Source organism: Podarcis bocagei (genome assembly GCF_964188305.1).
Source record: "Podarcis bocagei genome assembly, chromosome: 14".
In the NCBI taxonomy this organism is placed as follows: Eukaryota; Metazoa; Chordata; class Lepidosauria; order Squamata; family Lacertidae; genus Podarcis; species Podarcis bocagei.
Genome location: NC_138139.1, coordinates 37334640 through 37362091, shown reverse-complemented (window position 1 = coordinate 37362091; position 27452 = coordinate 37334640). Strand labels below are relative to the sequence as shown.

The 27452-nt window shown below is 48.0% G+C and overlaps 1 protein-coding gene across 3 annotated transcripts in view; it reads right to left on the bottom strand.

Moving 5' to 3' along the window:
• SBK1 (SH3 domain binding kinase 1) overlaps positions 1–27452 on the bottom strand; it is a 75753-nt gene that overhangs the window by 22023 nt on the left and 26278 nt on the right. The window contains exon 1 of one of the 3 annotated variants that reach the window (XM_081169911.1): positions 19671–19822. The exons of 1 other annotated variant lie outside the window; for it this stretch is intronic. The gene's annotated coding sequence lies outside the window, so the exon portion shown is untranslated. Of the gene's footprint in view, positions 1–18677; positions 18700–19670; positions 19823–27452 lie in introns of those variants that run through there. One more of the 3 variants, XM_081169912.1, reaches the window with a different exon arrangement.

Here is a 27452-nt window from a genome sequence, read left to right as displayed (position 1 = left end):
ATCAGGAGACGCACAGAGGGTCACTTGCAATTAGGTAAAGGTAAAGGGGACCCCTGACCATTAGGGCCAGTCGTGACCGACTCTGGGGTTGCGGCACTCATCTCGCTTTATTGGCCGAGGGAGCCGGCGTACAGCTTCCGGGTCATATGGCCAGCATGACTAAGATGGCGTTCAAACCTCAGCTTGACCATGGCTCTGCTGTGGTGATCTCTCCAACTGCAGCTCCCTGCCTGCAAAATGGACGCCATCACCATCGTAGTTGAAAACAGACCCTCCAGGATGTACAGCTTCCGGGTCATATGGCCAGCATGACTAAGACGCTTCTGGTGAACCAGAGCAGTGCACAGAAATGCTGTTTACCTTCCCGCCGGAGCGGTACCTATTTGTCTACTTGCACTTTGATAAGCTTTCGAACTGCTAGGTTGGCAGGAGCAGGGACCGAGCAACGGGAGCTCACCCCATCGTGGGGATTCGAACCACCGACCTTCTGATCAGCAAGTCCTAGGCTCTCTGGTTTAACCCACAGTGCCACCAATCATATAATTGGAGGCGACCCAAGGGGTAATCTAGTTCAACCCCCCTGCAACTGTAGGCAGATGTGCTCTGCATGGGCAATGGTGGCTCGTCAACCAGGGCAAGTGGGGAATGGCCCCACCAAGTGCAGCCTGCTCTCAGCCAGATCCCCTCCTGCCTGCCTCCTTGAACACAACTAGTCCAGGGGGAATCAATGGCTGTCAGCTTCCTCCTCCTCCTCCATGTTGCCTTTGCAGAACTCAGCGATTTAATTCATAATTTTGCAACCTGAGGTGCAGAATCCCAATGCTGCCTTGGTCCCAAAGCTAATTAACTAACCCCCCCCCCTGCGCCAAGCAACATGGCACAGCTCCCTTCCATTCCGGCGGGGCTTGTTGCAACGCAGGAAAACTCCCCAAGGATCAGACACCTTAACCACCCTGCTGAGGCCCTACAGCCCGTTGCAGGAAGCACCCGCCTCCCTCTGCTTCGCGGATGGCTCGCCTCTGGGACTCCAGCCTCAGCTCAAGGCATGGCCAGATGGAATTACATCTCCCCTCTGCTTGCTTTTCAAGAACGCACTGATGGCCGACAGAACAGAATATCCCACCTGAAAGTAAATCCCCTCTGTTTGGCTGTATTGATGGCTTCAGCTAACCTCAGCTCTGCCACACAGTTGGGAACAATGGCCAATTAACTCTTCCGTCCCTCACAGCATCTCTTCCCTTCTGCCTTCTTGCCAGCTCTGCGGGTGGCTGATATCAGGTCCATCTAGCTCAGTGCTGTCCACACTGATCGGCAGTGGCTTTGCATGGTTTCAAATGAGGAACATTCCCAACCCAACTTGGAGATGCCAGGAAATGAGCCCAGGACTTTCCGCATGCAATGAGGATGCCCTACCACAGAGCTAAAGCCCAAAGACATAGGAACATAGGAAGCTGCCTTGCGCTGATCTAGTCCATTGAGCTCAGTACTGCCTACACGACCTGGCAGTAGCTTTCCTGGATTTCAACAGGGAGCCTTTCTCAGTCGTGCTGGAAGTTGGACCAGGGGCTTTTTGCCTGCAAAGTGGATGCTATAACACTGAGCTACCACCCTTCTTTCAAAACTTAGAATCAACATAGAAAGTTTCTGCATACTGAGTCAGGCCATTGGCTCATCTAGCTCAGTATTGCCAACACTGGCTGGCAGCAGCTCTCCAGTTTCACACAGGAGAACATTCTCAGCCTGACTTGGAGGCATCGCAGAGCAGACGCTCTATCACTGAGCTATGACTCTTCATTCCATGCTATGCCACCAACTCATCTTCCTCCTCCCACCCTTCCTTTGCTGCCACAGACTGTGTTTGCTTTCCTTCTTGACCTTTCCTTTCCCCCATCCATCACCTTCCCTACAATCAATCTAAGCAATCAATCTAGGCAAGTCAAGAGTCACATCCATTCGGAGCCTCCAATCCTTCATGGCAGAGCAACTCATCGCCATGAGCTGCCCTCCCAGGTCCCCTGGCCCTGTGCAGAGACCAGAGATATCAGAGAATTCCAGAAAAAATTGAGACAGGAGTGGAAATCGCCAATGTTCACTTATTCGTCCCACATCCAGAATGGAAATCAATCCAATGGATATGGTCAGTATTTGCTGTTGTTGCTTTCAGTTGACAAGAAATATGCCATTGAGAGTGCCCAGCCCCCTTCCATTTGTATTGTTTGCTTTGCAATGAAATGAATTGGAGGGAATAACATAATTACATGATAAATTCAATAAATTATGTACCGTATTTTTCGTCCCATAGGACGCTCCGTCCCATAGGACGCACCTAGTTTTTTGGGGGGGAAAATAAAGGAATTTCCCCCCCTTTATTTCCCCCCCAAAACCAGGTCGGGGAAACCAAACCAGGTCGAGGAACAGCGGGATGGCGGCGCTGCGCCTCCTCGCTGTCCCCTGAGGTTGTGGGGCTGGCTGATGTCTGCCCGAAGCGCGGGGTGCTCTGCACCAGCGCGCCCCGCGCTCCGTGCAGCAGGCTGCTATCCACAGCCTAGGGAGTCCTGCGGGAACTCCCGCAGGGCTCCCCAGGCTGCGGATATCTGCCCGGTGCGCGGGGTGCCCTGAAGCAGAGTGGCCTGTGCGCCGGGCGGCAGGCTGCTATCTGCAGCGTAGGGAGCCCTGCGGGAACTCCCGCGGGCTCCCCAGGCTTGCTGATAGCTTCCTGAAGCCTGGAGAGCAAGAGGGGTCAGTGCGCACCGACCCCTCTCACTCTCCAAGCTTCAGCGAAAGCCTGTATTCGTCCCATAGGATGCACACAGATTTCCCATTCATTTTTGGAGGGGGAAAAGTGCATCCTATAGGGCGAAAAATACGGTAAGTTATTTAATTTCACCATAGCAAGCAGCAAGACAAATTGTGGTTTTTTTGGCAGAAGACGAGCTGCGGTGGAATGGAAGCAGTGCTGCATGTGATGAATACAGACCGTGGCTGAAAATGATGTGTTTTTACATCCCTAAAAGAGATTAAATTCAAAAAGAACATTGGCAGCAGGTGTAGTGGAGGTGAGGGCTGGGAGCCATGTCCCCACAAAAGCCAACTTCCAAGCTTTACTCCCACCAATTTCCCCTCTCACCAGGGGTCCTGTCTGTGGAGCATTGTTCTGATCTGTTTGCAGTGAGATCAGACGAGGTGGGCTATTTAAAGTGCATTCATTCTGAGACATTTGCAGTGTCAAGGAGCTGTGGAGCGAGCCAGGTCATCCACAGGGCAGGCACACACACAGCAATTAGCTTTTTCTTAACAGAACATAGCAACACAGTAGTCCTCTGATTCGTCTTATTCCAGTCCAGACGCTGCTGAAACTGAACACTAGCCCCATCCTTCCCTCTCTAGCCTCTCTTTCTGGTTCCTTCCCAAGCAGATGGGGCTGTCCTGCTGCTGTGTAGCAGGGGCAACCTCTGGCTCCTCTGTCTGAGTCTGCACTCACACTGAGACTTTCAGCCTCTAACCTTGTCCTGGGAGGCCCTGACCCCCCCCCCCCTTGATCGCTCAAAGACCCTGCTTCTAGCACCTTCCAGTTTCTCCCTTTGGCAGACTGCTCTTCAGCGTCCCACCATCAGGTTCTGGGATCTAAGTCGCCGTCTTCTGTGCCCTTCTTGGGGGCTCTTGGGCGGGTGGCCCCCACCACTCTTCCTCATCCAGGCAGTCCCTGACATACAGGGAGGTTCAATGACCAGGGTTGGTGCTAAGGGCTCCTCTGAATCTGGCACACTGGCCCTGGGTACCAAGGTACTACACAGTGCACAAAAAAATGAGCAATTGAAATGTGCTTGAAAACAGATCAGAAACTAGGGACAAGCCACCCAAATGCCCGGGCTTTACACACAACTGGTCCAGCTCAATAATTGCCAATTTCCAGGGTTTGATGGGTTGGTGTTTTTTCTTTTTCTAGATGCTTGTCAACCCTGGCTGGAAAGAGAGCTTGACCTACAGAAATTAAAACCACTTCATTAAAATCATGGGTCATCAAGGCCCTAAATTGGAAATGCCTCCCCCCCCCCCCCGATCCCATGCTTTGTTTTGCTTCTGAAAGAGACCTTCAATTTGCGCCTCCCACCCACTTCCCCCAAGATAGTGTTGTATCTCCCCCTGGATAGATATATGTATAATTTGGATATGTTCTGCAATAGATTGCTTTAAAGTAGAATGGAACAGCTGATGGATCTTTTTCACCTGCAGTGATGTGATCCAGGGACCCAGATTCCCTAACCACTGGCACATACCTGATACCTAAGTTTCCAAGCGCCCCCCTCCCTCTGTTTCCAAACCTCGGGGCGAAGTATTGCTAAAATGACCAACTTTTTAAAAACAAAAATCGCTGGCCCACAATTCAAGCAGTGTTGCACAGCTGGGCCTAATCACTCTTAAAATTTCCCCCCACAATCCTCTAGGGCAGAGTTTCTCAGCCTTGGGTCCCCAGATATTGTTGGACTACAACTCCCATCATCCCTGAACTCTGGCCTTGCTAACTAGGGATGATGGGAGTTGTAGGCCAAAAACATCTGGGGACCCAAGGATGAGAAAGGCTGCTCTAGGGCAACATAGGAAACTAAAATGGTGGCTGGGCTCAATTGTTCAGTGTTGCCTGACTCCACTAGGTAGGCCCATGGATGAAGGAGGGAGCGGTTTTGCCAAGGGCACCCTCAAACCTGAAGCCACCTCTGCTGACTCCAATCAAGAGAATTTAACCAACAAACTCTGTCAGCTTCAGCAGTTCCCATCTCTCCTATCAAAACTGCAGGGCTGCCAGGGGGCTGGAAGTTGATCCCACCTCCGTCAAATGTAGACTTTTCCCAGTTCTCATGCACACAAACCCATTTGTACTTGCTGTTTTGCAGGTATATTGTTTAGCACTGAGAGACTGAGGGAAACCCAATTAAGTCAGTCATGAAACTGCGACAGGAAGAAAATAGGACTGGATTGCGCAGTGCTGGGGGGGGCATGTTATCCGAGCAATAAAGGTCTGGAAAGTGCATTATGTCTACAGAAGCGCAGCATTTGGGCAATTCTGAAAATGAGCATGCAAATGAGCCTTTAAACTCTGCCTCCTCAGTCTCTCAGCAGCTTCAGTCCTAAAACACACACCAGGAGTAAACTTCTTTTGATGCAGCGGGGATTATTACTCCTGAATAAAGACAGAGAAGATTAGAATGTACATGGGCCCATCTGTGCCACACATTTACTGTGTGCGTGATCCTATGCATCTCTCTGTTGTTTTTCTAGTGCAGGCTGCTAAAGACGGTCCTCTTTCAACAAGCCTAAATGGAGATCTTTATCCCAGCTGGGAACTGTATTGGATTTGAATTGATTTCCTGTATGTGCTGTTGTTGTTTCAAACTGTTTTTATATATGCAATCGTTCTGTTTTCATATAGGTTTCTATTATATTGCAAGCTGAGCTTGAACCCCGGGAAGAACAAGTCTCTGTGGGAAGATGATTCCTGTGTCCAGAGGGTAGGTCAGTTGCCTGCACTGGGTGAAACTGCAGCAGGTACACCACACTTTGAGATACTGCTGGGTCTATCTTTGGGATTAGAACTCTTAAGTCCAAACTTTTTTCAAAGAGGGCCAGATTTGATGAAGTGAAGGGCCGTGGGGGCCGACCAAAGGGCTAGCCGAAGTTGTTGACCATTTTATAGGACTGAAGTTATTGAGCTTTTTTATTATTATTTTACCCCAAAGTTGTTGAGCTTCTTTTAGGATTGAAGTTGTTAAGGTTTTTTTTAGGATTTTACCCCAGTACATAAACTGCCGCAGGGGCAGGATTAAACCGACCGGCAGGCTGGATTAGGCCCCCAAAATGGACTTTGGACATGCCTGCTCTAAGTGTTCCCAGTGGCTAGGAGGACCTTTTCCCAGCTTTGTCTAATACGCCAGCCATAGCCAAATCTGAACCGGAATCACTTGGTCACCATAAGCTGCTGGATCAGGCCATCTAGTCCAACGCCCTGTTCCCAGAGTGGCCAACCAGATGCCCATGGGAAACTGGCAAGGAGGACCAAGCTCAAGAGCATTCTCCCTTCCTGCGGCTTCCAGCAGCTGGTACCGGTAATTGGAAGCATTACTGCCTCCACTTATGGAGGCAGGAGAACATAGTCATCATGGCTAGTTACCATGGATAGCCTTATCCTCCATGAATTTGTCCATCCTCTTCTAAAGCCATCTCAAGTTGGTGGGCATCACTGCCTCCTCTGGGAGTGAGTTGCATAGCTGAAGTATGCGCTGCATCAAGAAATACTTTCTTTTATCTCTGTCCTGAATCTTCCAACATTCACGACCACTGCATGATGACAAATTCCAGCATCACGAGAGAGGGAGAAAAGCTTTTCTTCATCCACTTCCTCAATGCCACGCATAATTTTATAAACTTCTATCATGTCACCTCTTATTTAAAGTTTCTCTATGCTAAAAAAGTCCCAAACGCTGCAGCCTTTCTTCATTGGAGAGTTGCTCCATTCCCTTCGTCCTTGTGGGTGTTGGGACCTGTGCTTTTTAAGTTGTTCATAAACAATCTAGCAAGGGCTGAGCTGGCCAGTTTACTGATTATACTAAATGGTTCGTTACTAAGTTCTAATGAACATGGCCTTTAAGGGCCATTAACTTCAACGGGTTTACTTTGAGTAAAACTTAGTTGAATGCTGCTGAGTGGCATTTATCTTGGAGTAAACATGCATAAAAGGTAAAGGGACCCCTGACCATTAGGTCCAGTTGTGGCCGACTCTGGGGTTGCGGCACTCATCTCGCTTTATTGGCCAAGGGAGCCGGCGTACAGCTTCCGGGTCTTTGTGGCCAGCATGACTAAGCTGCTTCTGGTGAACCAGAGCAGTGCACGGAAACACCGTTTACCTTCCCGTCAGAGCAGTACCTATTTATCTACTTGCACTTTGATGTGCTTTCAAACTGCTAGATTGGCAGGAGCAGGGACCAAGCAATGGGAGCTCACCTCGTCATGGGGATTCGAAACACCGACCTTCCAATCGGCAAGCCCTAGGCTCTGTGGTTTAACCCACAGTGCCACCTGCGCCCCTAAACATGCATAGGGCTGGGCTATAATTCAGTGAATCTGCAAACTACCAAACTTCGATAGAGATGTCCTTGTTAAGATAAGAGAAGGAAGCTTACAAAAGGTAATAATTTAATAAGCTTCCACTCACATCACTTTGGGGGGGGGGGAGAGAAACAGCTTGGGTATTTTCTGCCTCATCCCCCTTTACAGGATAACATACCAGAGCAGAAGAGCTTCAAGTAAAAAGCTCCCCTGGGAGTTGTAGTTCAAAACATCTGGAATGTGCCAGGTTGGCAAAAGCTGATCCAAAGCTTTGGGGGACTGATTCACTAATTAATGGAATGGTTGCTTACTAACTGTAAAAAAAAGTGGGTGAAAGCAGGCAGAGATCTGCATGAAATTTAGAAAGAATGACCATAATTTAAACAGAAATGCAATTGACCTTGCTATATTAAGTCCCGTCAGGAAAAAAGGCAGGGTATAAATAAATACATGATGATGATGATTAGGAAAGTCTGCAACCCGATGATCAATGTGCCTGCGCTTTCTCCTGTCCCACTCAGATGCTGCTAACTGCCGATGGGAATCTTATTTTTTCAATTAATTCTTATTCACATTTAACAAGGATGCAAAAATACAAACAAAATGGAAAAAAACACAAAATACCAGTCTAATTAAAAATGAGTTTCTGGCAGTGCGATAAAACCAAAGATATTACTGAAGTATATGAGGTGAGGGGCATGATTCACTTCCATACATCAACACAGCCTCTCTGAATATGATTTATAACATACCTAAGAACCTAAGAGGCGACTGCTGGATCAGGCCAATGGTCTATCTAGTTTGGCATCCTCATAGAATCATAGAATCATAGAGTTGGAAGAGACCACAAGGGCCATCGAGTCCAACCCCCTGCCAAGCAGGAAACACCATCAGAGCACTCCTGACATATGGTTGTCAAGCCTCTGCTTAAAGACCTCCAAAGTAGGAGACTCCACCACACTCCTTGGCAGCAAATTCCACTGTCGAACAGCTCTTACTGTCAGGAAGTTCTTCCTAATGTTTAGGTGGAATCTTCTTTCTTGTAGTTTGGCTCCATTGCTCCGTGTCCGCTTCTCTGGAGCAGCAGAAAACAACCTTTCTCCCTCCTCTATGTGACATCCTTTTATATGTTTGAACATGGCTATCATATCACCCCTTAACCTCCTCTTCTCCAGGCTAAACATGCCCAGCTCCCTTAGCCGTTCCTCATAAGGCATCGTTTCCAGGCCTTTGACCATTTTGGTTGCCCTCCTCTGGACACGTTCCAGTTTGTCAGTGTCCTTCTTGAATTGTGGTGCCCAGAACTGGACACAGTACTCCAGGTGAGGTCTGACCAGAGCAGAATACAGTGGCACTATCACTTCCCTTGATCTAGATGCTATCCTGTTCTCACAAGGGTCACCCAGATGTCTGCAGGAAACCCTCAAGCAGGACCCAAGCACAGGAGTCCTCCAGCCTCCCTGTGGCTTCCAGCAACTGGAATCCAGAAGCATTGCTGCTTCCAGCCATGGAGGTAGAACATAGCCATTCCAGCTAGTAGCCAATCACAGTCTTATCCTCCAAGAATTTGTCCGATTCTCTTTTAAAGTTATCCAAGTTGGTGAATAACTGACCTACGTTTCGTCAGCCCAGAACATTGATAGACATCCTCAAAGCCCCTCCTGCTTTCCTTTTCTGATGGTTCTATATCTCCAAACCAAACTTGGGCTGGACCAGCCCATGTCCACCCAACTAATGCAACATTACAGACCTAATTTTTAAGTTGTTCTGTGTTGGAAGTATCAGGGTGCAACTCAGCTTGCACCATGGGCTGATGCATCTACATGAGAAAGGGGAGAGAGAGGAACCTCCGAGCTTCCTAGACCAGTGTTTCCCAACCTTTTTTGGGCAACGGCACACTTGTTTGATGAAAAAAATCTCGAGGCACACCACCATTACAGCCCCGTGACGTCAGCGCGCAGCGTCACGCCGGGAGGGACGCACGAAAATGTAAGTTTCAATTTTTCCCCCTCCCCCTTGCCGGGGAACCTCCAAGCTTTGGGGGGGGGGAGGCAGCAAAGCGAGGCAGGAAGGAGAGCACGGCTTGGCTGGGTGAGCTTTGGCAGGGGCAGGGAATGAGAGCCGCGAGGCGGGCGCTGCGGACGGAGGCGCTGCCCGCCGAGCTCGCAGGCAGCCAGGCAGGCAGACGGCGAGAGCCCCGCGCTGGGCGGCCTCTCCTCGCCGTCGCCGCCCCGCCTCTCGCCGCCCGACTCGCCCGCCTCCCTCCAGGCAACATCTCGCGGCACACCAGGCAACATCTCACGGCACACTAGTGTGCCGCGGAACAGTGGTTGGGAAACACTGTCCTAGACTGTCCTTCTCATGTTGACCTGCTGATCTTCCTTCAGTGTTAGATTGATACAGTGGTACCTCAGGTTACAGATGCTTCAGGTTACAGACTCTGCTATCCCAGAAATAGTACCTTGGGTTAAGAACTTTGCTTCAGGATGAGAACAGAAATCGCGGCGCGGCGGTGCAGTGGCAGCGGGAGGCCCCATTAGCTAAAGTGGTGCTTCAGGTTAACAACAGTTTCAGGTTAAGAACGGACCTCCAGAACGAATTAAGTTCTTAACCCGAGGTACCACTGTATTGCTAGGGTTGCTGACCTCACTTCCTATTCGCCTTCCTCCTCTTTCTCTATGCCTCCCTCACAAAATCACAGATGCTCTCGTCTCTTGAGATGCAAGAGCAAGCATGGCTTATTGCATTCCCCCCTTAGCCATATAGATTTACAGATCTTTCCTATTAAATATGTATTTCCAATAATTAATATTAGCCTTCTTATTTTCCTAAACCCAGAGCCTCAGTGTGATTGTACCCAAGGTCAAGTCTGCTCCACCAACAGGGATTCTGTATTCCGTTCAGGCTGCATTCACACAGCAGTTCATACCGCAACATTTCTCTAACTGTTGATTTCCACATTATACAGTGGTACCTCGGGTTAAGTACTTAATTCGTTCCGGAGGTCCGTTCTTAACCTGAAACTGTTCTTAACCTGAAGCACCACTTTAGCTAATGGGGCCTCCTGCTGCCACTGTGCCGCCGCTGCATGATTTCTGTTCTCATCCTAAAGCAAAGTTCTTAACCTGAAGCACTATTTCTGGGTTAGCGGAATCTGTAACCTGAAGCGTATGTAATCTGAAGCATATGTAACCTGAGGTATTCGAGATTTTACAAAACAAAAGCCACTTCTGGAAAGCTAATGGTATATAGTTCATGTTAATGCTCATTTCCATATTATTTGATTCCACAATAAATCCACTTATAGCACCCCTGACCAGGAAAATCATGGGAGCAAAGTGACAAAATTTGGGGCAATATATCAACGTACAGTTCCTTCCTGCTGTTTTCATGGGGGAGGGGATCATGGGGGAACAGAAGAAGGCATGTGCAGAAAGTGTGTGTTGGTATCAGCGCAGAAAGCATCAGTGTTGTCCAATGACATTCATTGTTGTGTCACACCATGCCCACTGGTGCGAATTAAGTTTGGCACAACATGCCACTATATCGGTCAAAAGGCTGCTGCAGTGTGAAGAAGCATTAGGAAATGGGGCAAAAGCAGAAGCATTATAACCAGCAAAACTAAGGCAATTTCTCCACATCCGAGTGCAGGCTCAGCTTCTGCAGTGAATTTCGCTCTTTCCTTCTCAAACCACCCTGAGCTCTTGGTACGGGCTAGATTCCAGATGGAAATAAATGTATATCCCCATCTTCACCATGACTCCATAGCTGAGTTCACTTTGGACAGAACTGAGCTGAAAGAAGCAATGACAGGTAATGGCAGAAATCAGAGCCCTGAAGTCCCAAGAGCTCTGGAGGGCAATTAACTTTTCTAATGGAGACTGCAAAGCCAAAGCAGAGCTGCTTCTTTTGCCCAGGAAATGATACTATTGTACCTTATAGGTGTGTGCATGATCACTCTTGCTCAGAACTCTTGCACAACAGCTGACATTGAGGGAGAGGAGACAAAGGACTCCTAGAATTTGCATCGGTTTTCCTTCGAGAAAATGCAACTTTGGGCTGTATTTGCCCGGTTCTGTGATCTGTGTTGTAACTTAGTGTGCTGATCTTTGGTGTTTCTGGATTTTATGCTGGGTTGGGTTTTGTTTTAAGATTTATCGTTTTAAGATTTTTTCGCATCCTTCTTAGAACCTGATTTTGCACAACACCTAGAGAACTTGTTTTATGACGCGTCAGACAACTAGAGAGAACAAACAGTCCTGAAAGGCTACCAGGAGCTGCCTGGACTAGAGCAAAGGGCTTCCAGCTGTGTGCAGGGCTGCCCACAAAGTGAGACACCAGGGCTCCAGGTTGGGGCATCTCCAAGGAAATGGGTTTCCAAGGCACTGAAGTGACTCTGCCTCCCCAGGCTGGCTATCTCACCGACAAGAAGGGCTATATAAAGACTTCCTGTTCAGAATGGAACCTTTTTTTATTATTCTAACTCCTTTGGTTGGCATCTGCTTGATAACCGGCTAGAGCTGAACTCCCATCATCCCTGAGGATAGGCCATGCAGGCTGGTACTCCTGCAATTTGGAGTCCCATAACATCTACAAGGTCACAGGTTCCCCAGGCTTGGCCAAGATGGATCTTTGTTCTGACCCAGAATGTAAGACCTCTTCTTACATTCAATCCACTTAGTGTGCTTTACAAACACAATTAAGGTTTTTGAAAAGCCAATACAATGTTGTAAGTCGCTTTGAGTGGCTTTGTTAATAAAGCAACTATGTTTAATAAATACTAAACTAATAATAACAATACACACTTATCGGGGGATAAATCCCCTTGAACTCAATGGCGTCTAGTAGGCGTGCATTAAATTGTGTGGCAAATTGCTTTTTGAATTCCTTGTTTCTCTACAATAGCATCATCCCAACGCAGATCGCCCATGTATTAAATTCTCCAAGTTTTCACGCTGTTCAAAAACGGTACCTTTTATTTATTTATTTTAGTGCAGAAGATGCTGTTTCTCTGGCAGAAAGCGTGGATGCTCTAATTTCCTGTGACCACAAACACCCAAAAGTGATTGGCAACAGCTAATGCCTATATTTAAGAGACCAGCTGATAACCAGAAGCCCTGCTTCCAACCAGATCTTTCAAATTAAATAGTCACATTTCTAAGGAATAGAATTTGAGTTAAAAATAGCTGCTTCCTGGTTTACAAACCACATCAACAACATTCACACATTTTGCATTGTGTGTGGTTGTGTGTGTGTGTTTAATGAAACTGGGCTAGGTACAGAAGAGTGGTCACTACTGCTGCAGACATTCATACACAATGGTGCCAGAGTGGGGGAACCTCAGGTCTGCAAGTCAAATGCGGCCCCCAGTCTCTCTATCTGGCCCTTGGGATTCTCCCCAGGCTACACCCTTCACTGGCTCTGCTTCACACCCTCCTTAGGAGTTTTTTCCTGGCTAGAGGGTGTATTAACATGCCTCTAGTTTGCTTGGAGGACAGGGGTGGGTTTAAACACCAGCCTACTGTACACAGCTAATATTCACATTCGTTGCTCCACCCACTTTTGCCTCTGGCCCTTCCCTCCCCTGGCATGTGGCCCCTGGAAGTTTGCCCAGAAGGGAATGTGGCCCTCTGGCTGATAAAGGTCCCCCACCCCTGACTGACATGGCTGGTTTAGCAAAGTGGGTGAGAGCGTTATCTAAGAACCTATAACCCGCTGGATCAAATTTCAACTCAGCTGTGAACACCCATCATCCCTTGACCATTAGCGATGCTGGCTAGGGTTGATGGGATTTTGAGTCCAGCAATATCTGGACTATCTCTGGTCTATCAGCACTAGAGGTAATAATTCTGCTGAAGTTACCCAGGTCTGAGTCCATGGGAGACCACCATTGAACCAGAACCTTGAGTTCTGCCTTGAATGAAAGGCGGACAATAAATTAACCAAATATAACGTGTCAACTGGAGATTGTGCTAGACTACGTTAAAAGAGCATTGTAAAGGTTACCAAGATACAATAAGTGAAGCCTCTTTATGGATGCTATATATCTGAAGTACCAATGGTTCCACCCATCATTAATCCTGGCAAAGCAAATTAATTTACCCAGGTGTCTTCTGGGCATGTAAAAATTAAATTGGGCCTTGTGGATTAATTATGCATGACACTTCTAGTTGGAAGACTTCTGGGCCCCAGCATGTGAAGTTGCCACTAGATATGTCTGATCCTGGCTCATCCCTCCATGGCAGATACAGCCACACACACCCCTTTGCAGGGCCGTAGCTTGGGGTTGGTGAGGTGGGCCCCTGCCAGGGGCACAGATGGGGAGGGGACACAAAATCCACTAAAAATATGTCTATAATTTAAAATACAGTGGTACCTTGGGTTACATATGCTTCAGGTTACATACGCTTCAGGTTACAGACTCCGCTAACCCAGAAATATTACCTCGGGTTAAGAACTTTGCTTCAGGATGAAAACAGAAATTGTGTAGCGGCAGCGGGAGGCCCCATTAGCTAAAGTGGTGCTTCAGGTTAAGAACAGTTTGAGGTTAGGAACAGATCTCCAGAACGAATTAAGTTCTTAACCCGAGGTACCACTGTATCGATTATTGCCTCATAAGAAAATGTTTTCAATAGAGGGTGAATTGAATGGGTGGAGGGAGAGGGGTTGGAGGAGAGGCGAAAAGAAAAGCTAATTTGTCCATGGCTAGGGGGCACAATGGGACGCGGGTAGTGCTGTGGGTTAAACCCCAAAGTTGGCCACGACTAAACCTAATGGTCAGGGGTCCCTTTACCTTTTTTTAGGGGGCACAATCTGGATGGTTCTGCCAGGGGCGCAAGATCACCTAGCTACGGCTCTGCGCCCATGCCATGAAGGAGCCGGGTCAGGCAGAGCAGCAAAGTAGACTCTGAGGCACCTAGATCTGGGCACCTGTTCAGTTAAATCTTTGGGGCCTGAGGCTTCTGTGTTGCCCTATATCCTCTTTCACTTCAGATGCGGCTGGTGCCAGCCTTTGGGGGTTCTGGTACCATGCTGAAATCACCCCCCGGGTGGGGGTAGAGATCCCCCTTGACTACAGAACTATGAAAACAATAAAACTCCAATTCAAAAGCAGCAGCACTGCTAAAAAGAATCAGGAGGGTGGGTGGGCAGTGGGGTGGCAAACGACAGGGTGACCCTAATGCCCGCCCTGGGTAACTGCTGGTGTTGGGCCTGACTTCAGAGCCATGTTGGGTATCTGGCAATTGCAATTAATACCCCAAACTCCCTTTTTAAAAAAAGCATATACACACAGCCACGCAAGCAGGTCATTGTTGTGAAATGGGTGTTCTTGGAAAGACTGCAGGACACCCCAGAGTGCGCCTTGAGTTCGAATAGTGCAGTGGCCTATAACCCTTGGCTCTTGTTGTGTTTTTTGCGGTCACCTAACCTCAGTCTACAAACGAGTGCGGCACAATGTCTCCACGACTTGCAGAGGAGCCAAAGAAAACTGGCACAAGCCAGGACTATGCCAACCTAAGGTAAAGGTAAAGGGACCCCTGACCATTAGGTCCAGTCGTGGCTGACTCTGGGGTTGTGGCACTCATCTCGCTTTATTGGCTGAGGGAGCCGGTGTACAGCTTCCAGGTCATGTGGCCAGCATGACTAAGCCGCTTCTGGTGAACCAGAGCAGCACACGGAAACGCCATTTACCTTCCCGCCGGTGCGGTACCTATTTATCTACTTGCACTTTGACGTGCTTTCGAACTGCTAGGTTGGCAGGAGCAGGGACCAAGCAACAGGAGCTCACCCCGTCACGGGGATTCGAACCGCCGACCTTCTGATCGGCAAGTCCTAGGCTCTGTGGTTTAACCCACAGCGCCACCCGCATCCCTGCCAACCTAGAGGTGTATAAAATGGGTGTGGACAGAGGGAAGGTTTCCTTCCTCTCTCATAATACTGGAACCCACCTGGGTTATCCAAAGAAGCTGAAAATTTAGCACAGACAAAAGGATAGACTTCACCATGCAATGCACCATTAAAAGCATGCCTTTGCTCCCACTAGATGCAGACTAGTGATGACTACCAACTTGAATGGCTTTAAAAGAGGATCAGATAAAATTTATTCAGGATAATGGCTAAAAGCCATGAAAACGATGTTCTCTTTCCACGATTAGAGGCAGCATCCCAGTTGCTGCACATCACAAGAGAGGAGAGTGCTGTTGCAACCAGGTTCTGCTGGCCGGCTTCCCATTGAGGCTTCTGGTTGACCACTGTTGAGAAGATGATGATGGACAAGGTGGGCCTTGGGCCAGATCCAGCAGCCAGGGTCTTCTTAGGTTCATAACTTTGCCAGCTTCAAAGTAGGAAGGGGTGAAGCAGAAGGCGCCAGGCTCAATCCCCACTATCTCCAGCTGCAAAGGTAGACAACTGGTGATGGGATAGAGCTCAGCCTGAGAATTTAGAGAGGCTGCCTGCCTGCGTAGACAACACATGGCTGGACGGACAAAGTCTAGGAAAGAGAGTTTCTTTTAGTAAACAGTGAGGCTATAAAAACCCACTTCTCTTAACCAACATCAATATAATCAATGGTGGAACTTGCAATAGGCCAAGACGTTATGCTATTTATATATTTATTTTACTGATTGCATTTGCATTCCACCAAGGAGCTCAAGGTAGTGTACATGGTTGTTTCCCCACCCTTTTCGTTTAATCCCAACAACAGTCCTGTGAGGTAAATTAAGCTGAGAGGCAGTGACAGACCCATTGTCACCCGGTGAGTTTCATGGCTGGGTGGGGATTTGAACCCGGGTCTCCCTGTTGCTAGCCCAACCCTCTAACGACAACAACAACAACAACACTGATCACAGAGGAAAAATAGATAAATGGTGCTTCTGACCATTGCTATTTTGGGGGTGAGATGCAATCACCTTCCGGGAAATGTGGAATTCAAGCCGATTTGGAGCTCTTGCACAACAAACTGCCCTTCCCCATCCCCTGTGCACGCAACTGGTCTTTTTGCAATAAGGAAAGTGGTAGGGACATACGCTGGAAATGTGGGATAACACTTGCTTGATGCAACACTGTGTAACCTCCCTGCAAACAAATCAAAATAAAGACTCCGTAAATAGCTGACATCACCCTGGAAACTTTATGCGAACCAATCAGAAGGAATCCTCAACCAAAAAGGTTGTCTGGAAGTGACCAAATGATACAACATACAGCTAATGTATACGGATCCCATCATTTCTGGGAATTCACCTCTCTCTTTGGAACCAGAAAGCAGTCGACAGCCATTTATCACACAAAGAAAACAGTGGAAGAGAAGTCAAATCCAAGATCCTGGCAGCTCCTAGAAATGGGGAGAAGAGCCTTGGAGCTTTGCTACTGTGTTAAAACAACACACAAAATCTTGCAGCACCTTGCAACCCCTGTCACATGATGGAGGCAGGAGAGCAAAGAACTCTGGGAGGTAGTCCCCTTCATTTTTTTTTTATTTTTTTTTTTTGGATTTGCCAAACATCATCAGACATTGAATGTATCTGGGAAGAAAAACTCTACACAACTGCCTACCTCCCTCCCGGCTGAGTTCAAATAACCAAGGGAAGAATTAACAATAATAGTGCATGATGGAACTGAAGTAGAGAAGGAACTGCAGACCTCAGTACTAGGGACAGGCCCCAATTGTGTCCTCAAAACCTATCAAATCTACGCTTCAGGTAAATTGATACGGTTACTGAGGACCTGAATGGGTTGGGTTATGACCCTCATCCCGCGGTGGAGGCAGATTTTATTACAGCAGAATATTTTGGGGAGTGAAGTCCACATTGTGAGATGCAACTGGATGCTGGATTCTAGTCTTGTGCCATATTGTCCTTAAGGTACCACAAGGTACTCTCTTGGTTTTGCTCCCTCAAAGGAACAGAGCTACCCTTCTCAACTGTATTATTATTATCATTTATTTGCAAAAATTTCCATACCGCCAAGGTTTTTAAAAATGGATCACGGTGGTGAACAACAGAAGATCAACAATAAAATGACACTAATAAAAGAAATGCAAAATGCACCACAAGTTCATACAAAGCTGGATCACTCCTCAGGGAAAGCCTGGGTGAACAGATGAGTTTTAAGCAGGCACCTAAATGCCAATACTTTAGTGCCCACCTGCTGTCAATCAGGAGCACATTCCAAAAGGCAGGGGCCACCACACTAAGGGCCCTGGTCTTAGTGGACATAAGAGGAACAAGCAGCACTGCTAAGAGTGTCTCTCCGCTGCCGGGAACTGAGAAAGAGATGGCTCTGTCTGACACTATGCTGTGTTCCAAGCCGTCAGGAATGGGTTGAAAATATGGGCAGTGGGTCGGGGGGGGGGGTCCCCCAGATCTTACCCCTCCACCTGATCCAAGCTAAACTTGTCCATGCAGACAAGACCAAGAAGAAAAACTGCAGGACAGGATTGCATCTTATCAGCCTGGTCATCACCAGCAGCACCACTGGAGCTGCCACTGCCCTTTCAGTCACCGGCAAATGAATCTCTCCAATAAAGCAACATGTTGGGCTTTGCCGCCCAAAACTTTCTACCTTGAGAGATCCACAGTCTTTTCTCTTGGACCCGTCTGCGAATGAATGTTATTGTGTTGCAGAGGATTCTGGGGCATGTTTAAGGATGCACACCAAGTTCATGGAGGGCAACCTTCAGCAAGCAGGGACCCTCCAGAGGTTTTGGACTACAACTCCCATCAAGCCCCAGCCAGTGCATGTTGGGAGTTGTAGTCCAAAATATCTGGAGGGCGCCTGGTTGCTGGAGGCCAATGAAAACCCAGGACACATCCAATGGCCGTCTGTGTATTACAGAAGGCTGAACATGATGGACGGACTACCTTCCAGAGCTATTTCCCAGGAAAGGGTTAGAAAGCCAATGCAATAAATGCAATAAAGCACTGGTTTTGGGGGAGAGTGCAGCCCAGCAGAATAGAGCATCTTCTTCCCCTGCAATGGTCCCAGGTTCAGTCCTCAGCACCTCCAGGTAGGTAGGGAGGTGAGCCCCTTGTCTGAAATTCTGGAAATACTGAGCCAACAAGACCAGTGGTCCGACTCTGTGTATGGCACCTTCCTATGAACAAACAAACACTCCACAGTAAAGGCAGGGAGTAACCAAGGGGAATATTTTACATCTTAAATTAGTACCACCTCTCCTTACAGGCCCTTCTGCATATTCAGAAAGGGAGAGAGATCTGGTGAAAAGGATGCTACAGTACCATAATCTCTCTTTCTCTCTCTCTCTCTCACACACACACACACAGTACATCCATCCTACAACACACTGGCCACTCCCTGTCTGCTTCAGCAACGACCCCAAACAGGTGGGATTGGAATGGGCAGAACACAGCAGCGAGGCTTCTCAAGAGCCCATTGAGAAAAAGAAAGCCTCGGTTCCCTCCCCACCACCCACATTGCCTTGCCATCTCTCTCTTCCCTCCCCCCTTACGGGGTGGGGGGAGAGAGGAAGAAGGTGCACGCCAGACAAAGCCATGTGCATGAATGCATGCGTGTGTGCGGGTGCGCGCGCGCGGGGAAATGCTGGTTACGGGGCTTACCTTCTGCAGATCCCCGAGCTGGGGTGTGTGTGTGTGTGTGTGTGTGTGTGTGAGAGAGAGAGAGAGAGAGAGAGAGAGAGAGAGAGCGCAAACGAGAAGGGGGTTGTCGTTGTTGCCCTGCATTACAGACGCTCAATATAGTGTGTAGAGACGGGAGGGAAGGGGGTGTTTTCCAAGCAACGCAGACTATATAAGCTGAGCCCCTCCTTCACAGAGCCCCAGCCCCATATTCAGATAGGGGTGTGTGTGTGCTTTCCCCGGAGAGATCCAACCTCTCCCCATACATGCACACGCACACACTTTTGCACTTGCGGTGGTGCTGGCGGGGTGTTCACAAAGTACACGCTGACCTTGCGCTAGAAGAATCGCCACCTCCCCACACCCGCACCTTGCCCGCCTGCTCTCGCCATCCCTGCCTGGGTTGCAGCGGGGATGATCCTGGCATCGCCTTTCCTGCCGCTGCAGGTGGAAAGTAGCAATGGGAGGAGGCGCGGCGCACGGGGTGTCGCGGGGGGGGGGCTTCATTGTTCTCAGCGGCGCTTTGTGTTAAAGGCGCCCAAGCGAAACCTCGCCTGGCTGGCGCGCTCCCCTCCCCTCCCCACCGCGCCCCTCCCCCCTCCAGCACCCGAGTCACCTCTCCCAACCCGAGGGGGGAGGGGGAGGTAGACCAAGAGACGTCTTCCTCCTCGCGCACGTTCCTAACCCCCCCAACCCAATCGCACGCGCCCCCTCCCCAAACTACCCCCCTCCCCTTGCATCTATGCAAGAGGGAGACCCACCCCACTCCAGTTCTCCCCCAACAACAAACCCCCTTTCCATCTCACCTGTCTTGATCCCCCCACACACATGCAACCCCCCAAAACCAAGACCCCCTCCGCAGTCGCTTCCAAGCGTGGGGGGGGTCCAGAGCTCCGACCCCCCCCCCCAATACATCACATTCCCGCGATACCCCAATCCTGCTTCTTTCCCCCAAGAATCCAGAGCCGGACCCACCTGCCTGGGCGCGGGCACTTGCCCTCATGTCCTCGCAGACGCGGCGGCTGTGTCGCGGGCTGCCGCTCGCTCGCTCCTCCCTCCGAATCGCGCCGGGCCCTGGGAGGGCGGCGTGCTCAAGGCAGGCGCCCGAGGGGGCTCGCCGCCCGCCGCGGCCGCCTTACTGCTGCGCCGCAGCCCCTTGCTGCTGCTGCTGGCCACCGGCGGCGGCGGCTGCTGCTGCTGCTCGGGCGAGACGGGAGCGGCTCTGCAGCACGGGCGGCGAGCACCGGCGGAGACGGCGGCGGCGGCTGCAGCAGCGACAGCCCGCTCCCTTCAGCTGCAGCCCCATGGTCGCCAGCGCCGCTTGCAGCCCGCGGAGCAGGCAGGCATCGTGGCGAGGAAGAAGCAGCGCTTTCCACCCAGCCCAGCCGCGCGCTCCTTCCCCGCCTGGATGGATGGACGCGAGCCCGCCCTGTGGCTGCTCCCTTTTGTTCTGCGCCTCTCTGTAATGAATGTCTGTGTGTGGATCTTCTCCTCGCCTGCCTGGAGAGCGGGCAGGGTCTCCCCGGCGCTTCCGCGCTTCGCTCTGTGTGTGCAGCCTGCCTGCCTGCTTGCTCTGCCTGCTTTGGCGAAGCTGCTGCGGCTCCGCCGGGTCCTAAAGCGCCTCGGGTTCCGCCGCTCTTCCTTTCACCCATTTCTGTCTTGTTTTCTAGGTCAAGCCCGAGCTGCAGCGACCGCTTTGAGCGGCTGCCAAAAGGTTCAAAGGAAGAAGCGTCGGGGTTTAAGGATCAGGGTTAATCTGGTTGCTTTGATATATATATATATGACTGGATGCTGTTGTTGGTTAAGTCCTTCTTTCTCTCCGCTTCTAGGGGGCGGGTGTTCCTGAAGCCACGCAAGGGATTTCTTCTACACGTTTGCGTCTCACTTGTGAATGCGGCGGACGCGGGGGGGGGGGGATGAAGAAAAAAGCCTCTTAAAAATACCGGACATGCTACTTTGACATTTGGGGAACTGAAGTGGATTGTGGGTGCAGGAAATTGGGGTGCGGGTGAAATGGGTCGTGACACTTCTCGTCGAGGATCTTCTGGAATTTGTGGAGTGGGGGGAGGTTTCAGACATATCAGCACAGACGCAATCTGCCCTCTGCTGGATTTGGGGAAATGTGCCTCGGAAAGGGTCGTCCGAAGTTACTAGTCCGCATGGCTAAAGAGAAAACCTTGGGACCAACCCAGGTGGACTTTCTTTATATCTGAATTCCAGCAGCTGTTAAAGGCCAGTCAATGCCAGCAACATCCCCCTTCACTTTGACAATCCTACTTCGTGATTGACCTATGTGTGTTTGTGTTGAATTGATATTTATTTTTCTTGGCTGCAATTGGGGGGGGGGCAGACCTTGGTTCTGTTGATATGGAAAATATTATCCTTAAGCGTTGCCGCATCAACTCTCTTGCCTCTTCCATATACGGTGGTACCTCGGGTTAAGTACTTAATTCGTTCCGGAGGTCTGTGCTTAACCTGAAACTGTTCTTAACCTGAAGCACCGCTTTAGCTAATGGGGCCTCCTGCTGCCGCGCCACCGGAGCACAATTTCTGTTCTCGTCCTGAAGCAAAGTTCTTAACCTGAAGCACTATTTCTGGGTTAGTGGAGTCTGTAACCTGAAGCGTATGTAACCTGAAGCGTATGTAACCTGAAGTACCACTGTACTCTCTTTCTCCCCCCCCCCCTCTTTTGTACACTTGTTAAATGATGCATCCAGTCATTCCCGCCTTCTGATTCTTCTCTTTTTGGACCACAGACACCCCTGTGCTTGAAAACAGGACCTGAGCCCAAAAGCAGCCTCCCCAGTTGTGATTCCCAGCAACTTGGCATTCAGAGGCACTGTTGCTCCCACAGTGGAGGTAGAAGTAGCCATGGACAACCTTTCCCTGCATGAATTTGGATAATCCTCTTTTAAAGCCAGCCAACAGTAGTGCTATATCTGCAGGGCTTAGCTGTCATGGCCAATAGCCTCTGATGCTAACATCACCTGAAAGGTGAGCTCCCGGAAAACTCGTTCAAGGATATTGCCGATCTGGAGAAGGTGAAGAAAAGGGCAACCCAGATGACCAGGGGGCTGGAGCGACTCCCCTACGAACACAGGTTAGAATATTTAAATCCAAATGTTGGAAGAGTCAGGGCAGACAAAAGGAAGGACTTCTTCATATAGTAAAACGAAGGAATTTGCTACCCTAAGGCTACACATGAACCAGCCTGGACCCAGCATTCATCATCTGTATATAATTTTATTAAGTTTTCTCTTTAAAATACTCATTTTACATCCTTAAGATATCAGTGACTTCCCTCCTTCTCTTTCAATGGTTCATTTTAACATATCATAAATCCCTGCATATTTTACAAAAACTATACCGTTCGGTATTCCATTATTGCACCCATCAAAACTTGTTTACACTGTTGAATTTATCTTAACGCTGCCAGTGTTTTCAGCTGTACACAATTATTTCCCAAATATTCAATAAATGTTTTTCAATCTTCTTTAAACATATGGTCTTCTTGTTCTTATTCTATACGTTAAGTCTGTGAGTTGTGCATAGGCACAACCAGCATTCATCATCTGAGGTCCTTCTCCTTGCGCCATCTCCAAAAGAGGTGTAAAAGTTGGCAACATGAGAACGGGCCTTCTCAGTGGTGGCTCCCCATTTATGGAATGGTCTCTCCAGGGAGGCACTCCTGGCACCATCACTGCCTACTTTTAGGTGACAGGCAGGCTCTCGGCCCTTAAGCTTGGAGATATTTAGATATTGCGCCCTCCTTCAGTGGGTGGGATTCGTTACGCTGCTTTTTAAGTATGGCAGTTTTTAAAGTTTCTATTTTAGTTGTATACTGGTTTAATTTTTCTATTATATTTTGAGTCACTTTGAGTTCACTTTTTGTAAAAAAAAAGTGTCTAATAAGTGCAATAAATAAAAAAAGATGTGATGATGGTATTTGGAGGAAGGACCGTGGCTTAGTGGGTAGAGCACTCAACTTTGCATGCAGAGGCTCCCCAGTTCAATCCCCGGTCAGAGAGATCCCTGCCTGAAATCCCAGACAGCTGCTGCCGGTCAGTGTAGACAATACTGAGCTAGATGGACCAATGGTCAGACTCAATATAAGGCAGCTTCCTAAATTCCACCAATCTGAATGATTTTTAAAAGGCATTATGCAGATTCCAGGAGGCTCAGGACATCCATGGCTACAAGGCTCTACCGTGACTTTTGGCACCTGAAATTTTTAAGGACCCATGCTGTTCTTTTCATTGTGAATCATTTTAATTTATTTTAATTTTGTGTTATAGATATATCGATGCAACCAGCCCTGGGACCTTATGGTAAAGGGCGGGTAATACATCTAGATGATGACGATTAACCACAAGCTGCCTCTAGGATGAGACGCACGACACCTCTGAATATCAGTCTGGGGCTCATGAGAAGGAGAGGGCTATTCCAGACTGGAACATTGCAATGTGCTGTCCATGGGGCCGTGCTTGAAGACAACTCAGAAACTTCAGCTGGTCCAAAATACAGTAGCCAGATTACTGGCTGGGGTTTCGTTTAGATCTCACATAAGCCTGCATTTCTGGGCCCAGTTCAAGGTGCTCACATTAGTGTTCCAAAGCCCTAACCAAAGCTCAGTCAGTAGACTTAATCTCAGAGTCGTGGGAATCGGAGACTTAATCAGGAGACTTAATCTCAGAATCATGGGAATAGAAAGTTCTTGCATTGCAGGGAGTTGGGCTAGAGAACAGTAGTGGTCACTTCCAATTCTAGAATTCTATGAGTCTATGGGCAACCTAGGTCCCCAATACCTGAAAAATTGCCCTCCTTCCCTCCTTGGGTGCTAAGATTGGCAGAGGGGGTGGCTCTGGGTAGTTCTTCCACCATCAGAAGCTCAAGTACAAGGGCGTTTGGCCTGGGAGAGGGCATCCTAAACTGTGGAACTCCACAATCTGGCATCTTCATTATACAGCTTTCAGGAAATGCTGAAGACACACCTCTTTCTCCTGGGTTTTGACATCTGTGATGTATATTTTTAGGACCCACCTTACTGTAAGTTGTTTTTAACTGTGTTTAACATTGTGTTTTAATTGTTGTAAAAACCAGCCCTGCGACCTTAAGGGCAAAAGGCCAGTAAACAACAAGATAGATGGATAGATAGATAGATAGATAGATAGATAGATAGATAGATAGATAGATAGATAGATGATAGATAGATAGATAGAACTCCTGTTTTGCTTGTGGGCTTCTGCCTATAGGCATCTAATTGGCCAGAATGCTAGAAAAGAGAGTCCTTTGGACTCAGCAGGGATCTTCTTATGTTCAACTGAGGGGGAGGGAACAAATTTTCTCAAGAGATTACAAGTAAATAAATGCAGAATGCAATCCAGCTCCATTTAAAATCAATTGGAGTATTAACTCCTGACTTCATGGTAAAGTGGCTTAAATCTAGATTAAAAACCTATTAAAAGACCATTTAAAAACTATCTGCTCATCATCCACCCCCACAAAATTCTTTCCGGAATAGAAAAACCTTGCATCGCTTGACAAAGGCATACACTGTCCTACACACACAAACACACACATACACACTCTCCGCCACCCCCTCCTCTTTTGTGGGTTTCTTTAGCTCTCTTTCAAGCAGCTGGAATGCAGCCAAAAGGCTCTTAAAGAGACAGGAGCTCTCAAACACTGGGCTGGGCTTTTGGGGGTGCACAGCGAACGTATGTATGTTTGTAGCACTCCAAAAGTCAAAAATCTGTTCTCTTTTAGCAGTGATACGGGGAAGCTTCAGGCTTGATCTGCTTTGTTTTTTGCGAGAATCCTGAGCTCCACCAGTTAAACAGAGGCTGGGTTAGGGAACACAGTCAAGAGCAAATGATGGCTCAGAGACAGAGAAAGTTACCTACTGAAACTGTCTTCTACTCTCCACCGCATCACTGGAATGCAGCCCCCAGAAGGTTCACCAAGTCAGAATCTGGACCTGGGGTTAGATAGGTTCCCCCCATGTCTGCACCAAGCCATGGTTTATTTAAGTTTTATTTAAACCATGGTTTAAAGTGACACGTGAACTCAAGCTGCAGGCTGTCCTTTGATTCCTTTCTCTACAGTGAGATGACAACCTCCTAAGCCAAGGAGTGTCTGCCTGCATACATGCTATCGTACAGCGGTTCTCAACCTGTGGGTCCCCAGATGTTGTTGGACTACAACTCCCATCATCCTGAGCTCTGGCCTTGCTAGCTAGGGGTGATGGGAGTTGTAGTTCAACAACATCTGGGGACCCACAGGTTGAGAAAAGCTGGAACTTTAAAACATGTTACTTCCCCCACAAAAAATAATAATCATGGGAACTGTAATTTATCCTTCACAGAGCTATGGTTTCCGACACCCTTAACAAACTACAATCCCCAGGATTCCTCGGGGGAAGAAATCATGTGCTAGAAATGTATTGTGTTCATGCAGCCTGTGGAGGTGGAAGAAGAATTTCCCTTTCAGGTAGTTCCTGGTAATTGTGGACTGCTTATAATTTCCCAAACAACAGAGATGCTTGGCAACTACCCAGTGCTGTCTCCTGCTTTACTTAAGAATCCATTTAACCATCTCCTTTCCAAACATCTATTCTCACAACTGTACACCCCAGCTTCCCTGATTTATTAATTTAAAGGGAGAGGAGAGATTGACATAAGTGTGGCACTTTACAAAGATCAGGTACGAAAGCTCCCTGTCCTAAAGGGGTGACCGTCTAAAATGGACTTTAACAAAGAATTGCAAACCGTATCTGTGGTGCTTTTTAAAATTAAGTGTGTGTGTGTAGAGGAGGATTTCCATCTGGACCACAGGGCATGGGGAACTTTAACTTCTTATTTCCCCCACCACAGATCCACCACAAATCACCTGCTTTAAGCTGCCTTTAGCTAGTGGAAGATGGTGGTGAATTTGAAACTTTTCAAGGGGCTGGTACCTTCTTTGGGGGAAGTTACCCTTACAAACCACAATGACTGTGTTTATTAAAAAAAAAATATCATAGCAGGCAGGAGGGCAACAAAAACTGACCTCCCCATCAAAACCTTCTGGCTTATTTTTTAAAAAATAAAAACAACAACCAACAACAACAACAACCACAGTTGTGTTTGTAATGATGTCATTATTTTTTATTATTTTTTAATAAATTTTTTATTAGATTTTCACATTTTATAAAGACATCCCACACACAAAAAAGACAAAGACATAAACATGTATAATTTCAAAACCTTACTTTCTTAACCTTGTTCCTTGACTTCCCCCACCCCCCCTTCATACATCCCAATTCCCATAATTAAGTCAGCAAGTTGTTATTTCTCCTCCTTACCATATTCATATTACATCTCTTATGAAAATTAAGTTATTTCCTAAGGTGGACCCAAGTTCCCTTCCATCGATTTCCCATTCTTATATTAAATATGGATCGTACTAGCTAAGCCCAAAAGTCATAAACATTTTTAAGATTCTGTTTTCCCCTCCCTCCCATCCCCGGTTTCCGTCCCTCCCTAATACGTGTCCACAATAACAGTTCTTAGCCTGGATTCCTCACGTCCGAGGCCTTCAAGTCTCTTTCAGTCCCTCTCTGCCGGTTTTGTTGGTAGTCCTTTGTGTTGGTCGTCGAATCTCGAAGGAATTCTATCCCAATCAATCCAGGTTTTCTTCCCACAAGAATACTTGATGACAGCTGCTGCAAAAGTTCCACCAATCCTTCATATTCAAAGTGGAGGCCCCAATCATATTTCTTCTTTCTTTTAAGTTCCTGTATTCCAAATACTCCAGGGGCCTCCTCCTTCATCTTTCGCATCTTTTGCAGATTTGTAATCCATGTAGTCCAAGGGTCTTCTTCCTTATAATCCACTAGTGTAGGCTTCTGGTTGGTACTTTCCATCTGTACTTTCTCCATTCCTTGCTTGCTCTCCTTCAGTTCTTGAGATATCTCTTCTAATTCAGCTGCAGATTTTTCCTCAATCAAGTCCTTAGTGCATTCAGCAGAGCTACTTGTTCCAGAAGTCAAGGCCGTAAGTTGTTTGTTCATAGCCAGACTCTGCTCTTGTAAAATTCCCACGAGGAGAAACATTCTTTCTATCTCTGCTAGTAATTTTCCATCTGCGGCCATTGTAATGTCTCAGAATTCCCCCTAGAGGGATTCTGGTTACTTAGTAGTCTTTTTCCAACAGTCCTTTACCTCGTTGTTTGTTTCTTTGTTTCCAACAACTTTAATTCAATTATAACGCATTTAGTCCAGAGAGATCTTAAGTAACAAGTTTTTTAACTTTAAACTGCCCGTTTGACAGCTTTGACAGCTGTGAAACTCCTTATTCCTCTTCAACAGACTCAAACACAGGACGCTCCCGGGTCCGGTAGGGGGGGTTGCACAAAAAAGAAAAACTTCTAAAGTTCCGCTCTCACACTCCAGCACAAGACTTCTTTTATCAAATCGTGGAAGTTAATATCTTTTTATCTCGCACCGAGAAGGGTGGACTCTCCACCTTAGTTCTTCTGTTCTTGCTTTAGATCATTTGTAGGAGGGGGGGTGCGGACTTCCCTTTAACACATCCCCCGGTCGTGCCGAATTCAAAAGTAAGCATTTTAAAGTCCAAATTCCGTTCTACTCACGGGTTGTTTCTTTTCAGGTCCAAATTTAGGGGAAAAAGTCAGCGCTCTCCGGCCATGGCTCGCGGCTTCGCTCCACTGAAGTAGCTGTCTACTCCCAGCACCACGCCACACACCGTACCCTCTCCG